Source organism: Carassius carassius, chromosome 31, assembly GCF_963082965.1.
Source record: "Carassius carassius chromosome 31, fCarCar2.1, whole genome shotgun sequence".
NCBI lineage: Eukaryota > Metazoa > Chordata > Actinopteri > Cypriniformes > Cyprinidae > Carassius > Carassius carassius.
In genome coordinates this window covers 4334314-4347336 of record NC_081785.1, presented here as the reverse complement: position 1 = coordinate 4347336, position 13023 = coordinate 4334314, and the positions used below count along the sequence as shown (strand labels likewise).

Sequence of the window (13023 nt, the reverse complement as noted above, 5' to 3'; positions counted from 1 at the left end):
CTTATATTTTCTTTTAATACTGAAAAAAATAGATTATATTTGAGATATTATGCTATAAGTTTTGCAACATATTAGCGTCAAACTAAATTTGAAAATACATTTTGAGTTAAGTCTCCTGCTGTCTGGGAGCATGGCTGCTCACTAGGTTTTGGAACAGAGTTTGTGCTTAGTGCTTACTAAGAACATAAACATGAATAATGCAAAATGAACAAATACTTTAAAGCTGAAACTGCACCAAATAGCTCTTAGCAGCAAGTCTAATATTGTCACCAAGTCCAGATGCTAGCTCTATTAGCAGAAGAGGTTTTGCTTGTCCTGCCTTGCTGCTTGTCTTTAATAGGGCTGATAGTATTGTAAAAGGTGTGTATTGTGAAAAATGTTGTGATTTCTTCTACCTAGGACATCAAGCCTCATTCCAGATGATTTGTTGCTCCATATGATAAACAGATGAATGAGATGCCATCTAGAAATAATCAGTTTCTTAAATGCTTGTAGGCAGAATTACACACAATAACTCAATAGTGATGCCAATGGAGTGCTGAGCATAAAGTCTACAGTGCTTTTTTCTGTCCTATTTGAAGTGAGAAAAAACAGCTGTCTTCCAGCTGAGAACACTTGGAATAAATAAACACACACAACGATTTGTCATCCTCAAAGCGAATGAACTGACTTCAGCATGGTTTCTGCACAAAATGGCTGTAAGAAAACAAGAAAGGCTTAAGAAACGTTTATGGTTAAAACCAGTAGGAATAATCTTGCAGTGCTACAGCACTAAATAAGACTGCTTAGATCATTTACTCACCTTCATGACTTTCAAAACCATTATAATTTTCCTTCTTCCGTGAAACACAAGTCGGGAAAGTTTTTCAGGGAATTATGACTCCGCTGTGTGAATCCCTTTCCTTTTTTATATATGGAAAGGACTTGGACATCCAGCTGAACCATCCAACTATTTTGGTGAAAGAAAATCATGCTGGTTTGGAAGAGGTAAATGATGACACGATTTTCACTTTTGCCTGATCTATTCCTTTAAAACAATATGCAAGTACATACGTTTTATTTGCTTTTAAGACATGTTGTCTGTACTTAATGAACAGCAGGTTTTGTCATCACTACTTTATGAAAACATTTTAAGTGTTAGTTTATTAATATCATATGTTATATTAGGGCAGATTAGAACTCAGAACCCCTTGTACTCAGATTTACTGCTATATCTAGAAGTCATGGTGGTGTTGATTGACTGATTCTGGTATTGATCCATGTATTTTCCACTGAGCTTCAGAATCCCAGGACTGACAGAGATGGATCTGATATTAAAAATATTTGAGCGCTTGAATTGGTCAGCAAGAATTAATGTTAATGTAACTGAAAAAAAAAGGCATTTGATGTACTCTTGAAACTGTATGAATTTTGCACATCATATTCCCTTATTGTTTACTTTGAAATAAAAAAAAAAGATGCAGTACTGTACTTGTTTCTTGTAAAAATAGCATTTATACATAACAGGGTTGTTATAGTTCACCAAAACCATAATAATAATAATAATAATAATAACAATAATAATAACAATTTGTCTTACTTGAAACAAACTGAAATAAGACCAACTATATAAAAATTTAAATTTAAATAAATGTAAAAAATAAAATATTATATCAACTTCTGATTTTCATTTAACTGGTGCACTAAAATAGCTAAATAAAATAAAACAAAAAATGAAAAACGCAAAACAAAATAACTAAAACTAAAATTAAAATAAAAAAGAAAATATGAAATTGCAATAATATTTAATTATTAAAAAACAAATAATAATAATAATGTTAATAAAGTAAAAAATAAAAAACCTATAATAATGTTTCAATGAAACTAAAATAACACTGACACAGAGGCATGTAAATTATTTTAAGATTGTATGTATTGCTGGGGGTCATTGGGTTTACCCCAGCAATTGTAAAGGTTTTTGTACCAATGCTCGATAAAAACATCTGACAACGTTTAGCTTGTCCCTCTCCCCTCTGGAAATTATCTGATACTTAGGCCTACTTTCTCTTTTCTTATGCTAACTATTTTACATCTAATTGGTCTTGTGTTCCTATAAAAACCACACAAACCACCTAGTTTGGTTTCTAAGTATTGTTTAAACATTATAAGAAAGAAAGACAAAGAGCCAGTGCGTGCTGTGTGTGTGTGTGATGGGGGGTGAGGTGACTCCTCCCCCTGCTGCTTCTGCTGCTCAGCATCTTGTTTGTCAGGCGTGGCTGGGGAATTAAATGGGCAGAGCTTCAGCATTCCCCGCTGTAGAGGCAATGCTTACAGCGGCCAGGAGTTACGCACATCGTCCTCACTGGGGAGGATTTGAGACTATCAAGCTCACCACAACAAAAACCAATGTCAAAAAGCAAATATCAGAGCAGTACTTCAGTACTTCAATTTCGATTATTTACAGTTGTTCATATGTATTTGGTGCCACAGTATTTGCACTTTTCTTGGAAAATCAACCGAAAATGGCTTTCTTACAGTTATCTGTGCACATTTACGCTGCATACAAAAAAGTATTTTAACTCTAAAAAATACACACTTCACCTTAATGGTCACAAATCTGGGAGGACTTATGGATAAAAGTCATATGTTTGGGCAAAATAATATTTATAATTATTAACCACCTGTTAAATATGTAAATCTTTCATGAACAGTGACTTTTTTTTATGTCCTGTGTTTTTTAACGGGACAAAGCTGGGAACTGTTCTCAAGTAGTGCTTTTTTACTCGAGTGGCTTTTTTTAAAGTCTCGAGTGGCTATTTTTAGCGTGGAAAATATTTCCAAAGGGTACTACGCCTTTACGATTTTTCATTCATCTCTGCCCTGTCAGCTTAAAGTGACCAACGGTTCCCATGATACCACCTATTAGGGGAGAATGGGTGGTGTGTGTCTGCAATTCCACCAGTCCGCCAAGTTGATCTTTTATCGTATGGTGCACATGAGCTTCTTTTGGTCTTCTTGAAGGAATAGTTCAACCAAAAATGAAGATTTGCTGAAAATGTACTCATCATCAGGGCATCAAAGATGTAGATGTTTCTTCATCAGAACAGATTTGGAGGAGTTTAGCATTACATCACTTGCTCAGCAATTGATCCTCTGCAGTGAATGGGTGCAATCAAAATGAGGGTCCAAACAGCTGATAAAAACATCACAATAATCCACAAGTAAAGCCCACCACACGAGTCCACCAATTAACATCTTGCAAGGTGAAAAATCCAATTAGGAGAGAAATATGCTTAGATCAAAAATATTTACAAGCAAAAACATTCCAAAAGATTTTTAAACAAATATATCAGTGGATTTTGATGTGATGGGACAACAGGGGATGAGATTTTTCTCTATGGAGGAAGTGTTATTATGGATTATGGACTCATATTTTGTTTGGAAGCAAAGTTAATAAACCTTAATGATGTATTTGTTTCTAACAAATGCACAGCTTTTCACTTCACAATATATTAATTAATTGACTGGAGTGGTGTGGATTAATTGTGGATTATTGTGATGTTTTAATCAGCTGTTTGGACTCTCATTCTGACGGCACCCATTCACTGCAGAGGATCCACTTGTGAGCAATTGATGGAATGGTACATTTCTCCAAATCTGTTCCAATGAATGAACAAACTCATCTGCATCTTGGATGGCCTGAGGGTGAGTAAATTATCAGCGATTTTTCATTTTTGGGTGAATTATTCCTTTAGATTTCATATGAAATATGAGTCAACCTCTATGTTTTTTTATTTTCGTAACAAGCTTTTGGACTTCCAAACTGGGTGTATATGCTTGTGATTATTATAAACTGACATTATAAATCAAAAGTTGTTGTGAAATCTATTGCTTGAGTTTTATAAAAACATTCTGATATCATCCCCAACTCCTCTAGAATCAAAATACAATAATAATAAAAAAAACAACAATAACACCCAACAATGACTTTGTTCTTATCAAGGAAATTATTTTCAGTATTGCTTTTATTGACATAAAGTTAGTCAAAGTTTTGTCCAGTGGATGCTTTTTCAGTCCAGTTTTTGCAGTAAACTAGTTCTATATGTTTTGCTGCCTCTACATGGTTGAAAAGTAAGAACTGGAGAGGGAAGAGATGGTTGAGATGTTTGTAGTGTGATTTAAGGTAGCTCTGAGATGTCCTGAGATCAGTTTCTGTTCATTCTGGATTGTCTCATGGTGAGGGCTGGCGGCCACCCACATGTGTGACAGATTTACTTAGGAAGCTCTCGAATATGAGGCAAGAAACACCATTACCAGAGGTCCAGTTCTCATCCTTGGCCAGATTTTCAATTAGACAATAACATTATTGACTGTAACTCTTTGGATAGTCAGTACAATTTCTGGTAAAATCTATTTAAACAAAAACAAACAAAAAAAGAATGTACTTTGTCTCTCGTCTTCTAAAAATACATTTTCAATAGATTTTAGACAGGGTCTCTTCAATAGATTGTACTGTTTTATGGTCCAATACAGTGTCATGGTGATTTGTAACTATTTTCTGTTTTGGTGAATTCATATAAATTGTTTGATCTATATTCTACATTTTGGATGATCTGCTTTTGATGGTTATGCTTAGGGATGGACTTTCATGCTTGCTTTTTTCCTAAAAAAATGTTATAGTTAGTAATAGTTAACTTTATGCCTAAAGTTAACATGTTTTTGTGTCAGAGTTTTGTGTCACTAGGAATTGTTTTAGAAAATCATATTACACTATCTTTCATCTTCATTTGCTAAAACAATACACAGCATCTACCCTAGGTCCTCAGTCACTGAAGTTCTTGTTTTAGTTTTAGCACAACACAAATGGGATATTTTTTATATTTACACAATGTGCTTCATTAAAGTTTGGCTTCAGAGTTGGTAATGTATCAGACTGGAGAATACCACATGGAGGATGGCCTTTGGAGTGTGAAAAACTGACTAATGGACTGAAGAGTTTCCTGGATGTAGTGCAATGAAATGGATCACAATGTAAAATATAAAGCTGGCTTGACCCCCAGAGTCACATTTTGGCTCTGAGTGAATTATTTTCTGCAGTCCAGTTCCAAATTCCCACATTGGCTGCTAATATTTTACCATCAGAACTGAACTATAGCTGATCCCATTTGAAGGGCATTCTAAATAAATTCTTGGACTTGAATTTAGAAGAACTTTACTATTTGACAGAGACTTATAGCTTTATACCAGAAATGCACAAACCTGCTTGGCAAATCAACAGTGTGTTCAACTTCACTTGCATTTCTTCATACTCCCGATGTACATTAGGTCAGTAAACATCAATTCTCCATTGATTTAGCAGCTTAGTCTATTAAAAATGCCCACTGCTTGTCATATTGCAGTGCTTGCTTCCAAATTTGACCTTCCATTTCAACTATGACGAATGCAAAAGAAACCATTCATTATTTGACTGGACTAACAACAGCCAACAAGGTTAAGAATTAGGTTATTTTAATTTTGGAAAAAAAACTATTGAAACAACTGCATACTGTTTAAAAAAAAAATAGCACTGTGCCATTTGCACTAAGTAGCATGCTATTATTCCATCGCCAAAATAAACTTCTTTTGAGACTGCTTCCCATTATACAGTGCACTCGACTTGCATTAAACATTATCAACCACCATTTTTAAATTCCTGACTCATTCTTTGATTAAGCTATCAAATGTTTGGACAGTTTAAATTCAAAATTGGATTCATTTTATTTCTGAGCTGATAACTGACACTGCGTTCTGTTTCACATTTTTTTTTTTTTTTTTAATGAAAGAAAATGTTTGCTTTTATAAATGGCCAACTGCTTTCTATAATGTGATGCAGAAATTGCAATGTGCTTGTGTTACGGTCGGAGACCCAGGGAAACACAGGAGACAAGAGATCCAATCGCAGTGTGGGTTTTAATGGGTATTCCAAAGAGAAATCAACAAGCAGGGGTCAAAACCATAAATCCATCCATCAAATAAACAAACAGGAAAGGAACAGGAACTCGGAAGACGAGGAAACTGGGTGACAGAAAAAAAGGACTCCATGAAGACAAACAGAAAAGACCGGTTAATATAGGCAGGGTAATGACTATCAAGTGAAGACACCTGAGTGCAATTAACAGGAGTGCAATAACTGTGATGAAGGGACAAGGCTTTGTGGGAATTGTAGTGCCTACGGTGAGGTGCCTATGGGGAAGTGAGACCACTAGTGGAGACTCAGGGAAACAGAGACCAGACAGCGTGACATTACCCCCTCCTCCACAGAGCAGCTACCAGATGCTCCACCCGAACCCAAGAAGAGACCAAGGAACACAGAGACCAGGAGGGAGGTGGAGCGGTGGAGGACCAGGGGGAGGAACGGAGGGCCAGGTAAAATGGGGAAACAGAGACAAGAAGTGCAAAAACAAAAACAAGGAGCCCAGGAGGGAGGTGGACCGGTGGAGGATCAGGGGGAGGGACGGAGGGCCAGGTCCATAGAGGGAAACAGAGAGAAAAGAAAAGACAAGGAGCCCAGGAGGGAGGTGGACAGGCGGAGGATCAGGGGGAGGGACGGAGGGTCAGGTCCATAGATGGAAACAGAGAGAAAAGCAAAGACAAGGAGCCCAGGAGGGAGGTGGACCGGCGGAGGTTCAGGGTGAGGGACGGAGGGCCAGGTCCATAGATGGAAACAGAGAGAAGAGGAGCAAAAACAAAAACAAAATAACACAACAACAAAACACAAGTCCAGGAAGGACATAAAGCTCAGTGGCCCAAGGCCGAACCGACAGGGCAGGAATCCAGAGAGGAGCCAGGTGGAATTGGAGCCATGCGGTCGAGACAGAAGCCCAACAGGGCGACGCAGGAGACCACCGCATCTGTGTGGTCGAGACAGAAGCCCACCCGGGCGGCGCAGAAGACCACCACATCCGTGCGGTCGAGACAGAAGCCCACCCGAGCGGCGCAGAAGACCACCACATCCGTGCGGTCGAGACAGAAGCCCACCTCCCGGGCAACGCAGAAGACCACCACAGTGGGATCGATGACACAGTAGTGCAAGTCTGGTTAGGCAAGTCTGAAACAGAGAACATGAACAAGTTAAGGGTGGCCTCCGTGGCCACGACAGGATCAGTCGAGCGCTCAGAGAGTTCGGCTGAGACGTGACAAGGCTCTGGTAGTTCTGCAGAAACGAGGAGAGGCTCTGGTAGTTCAGCCGAGATGAGGAGAGGCTCTGGTAGTTCAGCCGAGATGAGGAGAGGCTCTGGTAGTTCAGCCGAGATGAGGAGAGGCTCTGGTAGTTCAGCCTAGACGAGGAGAGGCTCTGGTAGTTCAGCCGAGATGAGGAGAGGCTCTGGTAGTTCAGCCGAGACAAGAGAGGCTCTGGTAGTTCAGCCAAGACGAGGAGAGGCTCTGGTAGTTCAGCAGAGGCGTGGAGAGGCTCTGGTAATTCCGTGGTGTTTAGACTGGATTTAGGAAGATCAATGATGACTGGACTTTGCCCATGAGGGTCAACGGTGACTTGCCTTTGCCCAGGAGGGTCAACGGTGACTTGCCTTTGCCCAGGAGGGTCAACGGTGACTTGCTTTTTCACAGGAGTGTCAACGGGAAACAGCCCCGACTCTGGAGGGTCAACTGTGGCTGTCATCCTGTGCAGAGACGCTGGACAAGCAGCCATTTTGTGCCATGACTCTGGACCGGCGGCCATCTTGGGCCGTGGCGCTGGGTTGGCGGCCATCTTGGGCAGTGGCGCTGGGCTGGCGGCCATCTTGCATCGTGGCGCTGGGCTGGCGACCACCTTGTGCTGTGGCGCTGGGCTGGCGGCCATCTTGTGTAGTGGCGCTGGGCTGGCGGTCCTCCTGTCTGTAGACCCCGGTCTAGAATTGGCCATCCCACCGGGAGAGACAGGTGTGGCTGGGGTATTCCACGGAGACCGATGTTGTAAATAAAATACAAACTCCCAGAAATTATAGGCATCCAACTGCTCCATTTCAATTCGAGGAACCGGGTCATCCAGCCCGGTGTTGAAAATGTCCTTTAGGGCCGCATCATTATATCCCATCCCCTCAACTAGGGACCAGAACATTTTTGCCATGGCACCCACCTCATTGCCCTCTTGGCAGAGGGTGGTTAATTTTAAATATTTTGCCCTCCGCTCCACCATACTGGCTGGGGAACGGGAATGAAGTCCCACACTGCTGGATCTCGACATTGATGGAGTCCTTCTGTTACGGTCGGAGACCCAGGGAAACACAGGAGACAAGAGATCCAATCGCAGTGTGGGTTTTAATGGGTAATCCAAAGAGAAATCAACAAGCAGGGGTCAAAACCATAAATCCATCCAACAAATAAACAAACAGGAAAGGAACGGGAACAGGAACTCGGAAGACGAGGAAACTGGGTGACGGAAAGAAAGGACTCCATGAAGACAAACAGAAAAGACTGGTTAATATAGGCAGGGTAATGACTATCAAGTGAAGACACCTGAGTGCAATTAACAGGAGTGCAATTACTGTGATGAAGGGACAAGGCTTTGTGGGAATTGTAGTGCCTACGGTGAGGTGCCTATGGGGAAGTGAGACCACTAGTGGAGACTCAGGGAAACAGAGACCAGACAGCGTGACAGCTTGAGTGTGAAAAATGCAACAAAAATGTTACCAGCCAACAGTTTAAACATCTTGACTCATTATTTGATTACACTACTGAAATTAAATTAAAATTGGATTCATTTACTTTTTAGATGATTCCCATTTGAGACAACTGTATGCTGTTTCATATTATATTTTGTCTGATATAGTAGTACCCTCTACTGTATTATGCACTAAGCAGCATTCTAGTGTTCCATTTCCAGTATAACCCTCATCTTGAGCTGTTGAAAGAGGTGATATAGATATATGTGAATGTGGATGTCATTTTTATGGGTCGTGTCTGTTTCTCATTGTCTTTGCTTGCCTATATCTGTTACCACTGGACAGCAGAAGATACGATCATCAGGCAAAGTGCACAATAGCCAGTTGTGCTGCCATGTTTCTGGCAAATCACTCAAGTAAATGTTGTGAAACTTTGTTCCAGGCTGGCTGCCCGTCCCTTGGTTTTTACTGGGGGGTTATGTTGGATTAATTCAGAAACTGTGGTTTTGCATTTGGTTGGGGCAGTTTTGTGATGAGTCGCGGTGGAGGGATTGTTTTTAAAGAGATTGGGATGAAATAGGGTCTGAATCAAGCTAACCCTCCCGTAGCGACTTATGAAATGGATCAAAGCGATGAGTCATTCATTTCCTCTCTGGATGATTTTTCACTCCCTCATTCTCAGGGGTGTGTTTGAGGAGTTTTTGTAGCATTAAAAGGCCATTTGCTGGACCTGCTCAGTTTAAGAAGTATTTTGAATGCAATATGCTGTACTTAATGTGTTCAGCCAAACATTGCATGACTTTGTGCATGGCCTGTAACTCATCTTGCTACAGACGTGCATGACAGACTAGGTAAGTTTGATATCTGATTCTCTGAGCAGGGCAGGAATACACTTTTTTTCTGTAAAACTGTGAGCGTCTGTGCCAACAGAAACAGTCTGAAGTCTCCTGCCAGCAGAACCGTTTTATAGGCCTCTTATAGGTTAAATTCTGCTGCTTGGGAGGACATAAGAAATCACAACTACATTTTTTTTGTAGTTGAAATGTTACTATGATGAGATCTCATTATCATAACATTGGAAACATTGCGAAAAAACGGCAAAACAAAGTAAACAAAGAGTACTGGAATATGTTTAACAACAAAATACTATTTAAGTCTTTCTACTTTCGTTTCTATTTCATATTTAATTCAATGTGTTACTTGCCATTTCTTTGTAACTGTGAAATATACTAGCAATTTATGTGTGAAAATTAACCAAAACCAATTGTTTTATGGGTTAGGGTTATACTCTCGAAAGGCAATAATTCATTTCACAAAACATGTTGTAGTCTGCACAAACCAAGTTTATCCTGGCTAAAGTGAACCCCTATTTGATGTAGTCTGGGTCATATTTTCTTTTATTTTGAGTAGTTTTATTCATGGTTTTAGAGGAGATGAATATGCACTCAAAACCATGGAGATTGGTTAGCCTTTGATGTCATATGGAAATCGTTTTTATCTTTTTTTTTCGATTAGCCTATTTGTCCTTCGGATGAGAAGTTAAACCGAGGTCCTGACTCTCTGTGGTCATTAAAAATCCCAGGATGTCTTTCAAAAAGTATAGAGGTGTGACCTCGCCATCCTGGCTAAATTCGCCCAATTGGCGTCTGACCATCATAGCCTCCTAACAATCCCCATATCCACTGATTGGCTTCATCACTCTGTCTCCTCTCCACCAGTAAGCTGGTGCGTGGTGGGCGTTCTGGCACAATATGGCTGCCGTCGCATCATCCAGGTGGATGCTGCACACTGGTGGTGGATGAGGAGATACCCCCCTGACAATGTAAGTGCTTTGAGTGCCTAGAAAGCACTATATAAATGTAAGGAATTATTATTATTAATTTTTTTTTTTTGCCATTTGTGTATCATAATACAGTTAGTTGCACTTATGTTTTTACATTTAGCACAATTTTTGGGTTGTGTCTCACCAGTCAAAAACCTAGAAAAGCAAACAAAAATCTCCTTAGAATTAAACACTGAAATGTATTAATTTTGAACTGAAAAGCCCCAACAGTGTGCAAAATCATTACCATCAAAGACTAAGAACATTTCATTTTTCTAAATGTCTGTTTAAAAACCAAAACTGAACTCTTTCTAAACTGAGATTTCAGTGCTCTCAGCAGACAATAATTCACCCTGTTGTGGTCAGCTCAAACCATGTTTATCCTTGCTGACGTGAACCCATATTTAGTGTAGTCAAGGTCAAATTTTATTTTTACTTTGCGCAGATTTGCTCTTCGTTTTCAAGGATGAGGGCATGTCATGCAACCTGTCCATGTTGACATTCAGCTGATTTTCTATATATTTTTGCCATTTATGCATGATTATATGGTTAGTTTTGACAGCTGAGAATATCTAACCAAACTTCCTGCAAATTGTTATTTATGTATTATTTCATTATTTATTGATTTATACAATAGCCAGTCCAAGGTCAAAGTGTGTTACTCTATGAAAGGCTTTCATAAGAATAAAGTGTATGAAGCAGTGCTATCTTACTATACTTTATAGTTTATATTTATTTATTATTATTATTATTATTTAGTTTTTGTTCCATTAAAATGTTGATACTTTTGGTAATTTTGTTATATATTTTCGTTATTATTTTTTAAATACTGTGACAAGTTTTTTTTTCTTTAAAATTTTATTTTTAGTTGTTTTAATCAAGTTAAACTAAATGAAAATGGGAAATGTTGCAGAACTTGAGGAGAACTGAAATAAAATGTTTATTTTTCATATTTTTGTTTTATGAGTTAACTTTTTTTTTTCAAATAATGCAATTACTGAGCAGAGCTGTAAAAATTATTATTATTATTATTATTTTAAATATAGATCTATTATCTGAAGAAATTAAATGCATCCACCATTGCTTGACAGATTTAATTTAAGGTAACAAAAACATTCCAGGCTCTCCTTGGCAACAAAGTCACATTTATTGCATAAATGCAATGTTTTTTCAACCGCCCCCTTGAGGCAAATCTGACTGATTAAGATAGTGATGAAATATTTATTATATCTTGTGCACTACTTTCAACTTTCTCAATCTAGTTTAGGTGTTTCTTTTCTATTTCTGTGTTGTTGTTTTTTTTTGCTCTAAAACAAGCATCTACACGAGGTTACACCATTGTCACAACATGCTTTAAAAGAAGATGAGGTGAGATCATCAAGAGCAAGCGATTTTCCCAGAAGATATTAATCCAGACTTTGGTGTCCTTAACTGTTCTGAGCTCCAACTACTATAAATCCACATTAATAAACCTTTGAAAAAAAAAGAATGAAAGAAGAAGCCAGAGCAGAAACCACACAAGTCCTGCTTCATGCTGGAATTTAAGCATACCTTGGCAAGACAGTTGCTAATAGAGTCTGGCTCCCTCGACACATAACGGCCCCCTCAGTTCTGGCTTTGCACTCTTCACCGTACTCCAGAGACGCCAGTGTAAGCGCACATAAATACGACGGTCCTCTTATTGCTGCTTGGGCCCACCGTTGAGCTGAAACATGTTGTGTAGCTAATCCTTCTCTCTGAAATATAGCGCTGGCATGCTTGTGCTATTAGCCAGGCCTGATGACAGCTGGGAATGTGACAGCATTACAGGTTAATGTTCCAAACGCCCATGTCACGTCGATGGGATGGTGAGTGTTGCTGAATGACAAAGGGCAGGGGGATGGGGATGAGACACAGGAAATATTCTGAGAAATTTGTAGAAGCATATAGGATTCATCATCATTTTTAATAAAATATACCGTTATAGGCTGCAAAATATACAGCACCAATATATACTATTATGCCATCCTGTAATACTGGAAACATTGTTACAGTGAACTTCTGACATTTAATTATCTCATTTGCATGACTTTTGTAGTGATTTTGGTGCATTTACATAAATGACTCTATCCTATCATGAGGCACAATGCATTCTTAGAAAAAACTGTACACATTTTTGCATTTGTATTGAAATATCATGTATGCAATATAGCCCTTGGGTGAAGTTTTCCGAGTCATCTGTATCTGAATGTTCAGAAAAAATTAATTCTGTCTGTCAGTGAAAAGAAAGGAAATTCATCCAGTCTAAACATCTTTCTTGGTGAGGGTGATAAATTCAGAGCGGTGTAACTGCCCCTCACTTAAATAACTGATGTGGGCCAACTTTTCCACACAAAAACACTATGGAATAAAGATAGTAGCCATCTGGACAGAGTTCAGAAATTTGAATGTGTAACCAGCAAAACTTCCCAAAGCAAACACTGATCTTTAGGAGTGTTGGATGCGAGTTCATTATCTCAGCTCTTGAGTTCATACTTATCTACTGGTCTGCCGTAAACAGAGCTTAATGAAGCATTCCTTAATGAATTTATTTAAACCTGGTCA

General features: G+C 39.0%; 1 long non-coding RNA gene across 1 annotated transcript in view; it reads right to left on the bottom strand.

Moving 5' to 3' along the window:
• LOC132112006 (uncharacterized) overlaps positions 1 to 12215 on the bottom strand; it is a 39457-nt gene extending 27242 nt beyond the window's left edge. The window contains exon 1 of the long non-coding RNA XR_009424865.1: positions 11992 to 12215. This is a non-coding gene — a long non-coding RNA (uncharacterized LOC132112006). The remainder of the gene's footprint in view (positions 1 to 11991) is intronic.
• Between the last annotated feature and the right edge of the window lie 808 nt (positions 12216 to 13023).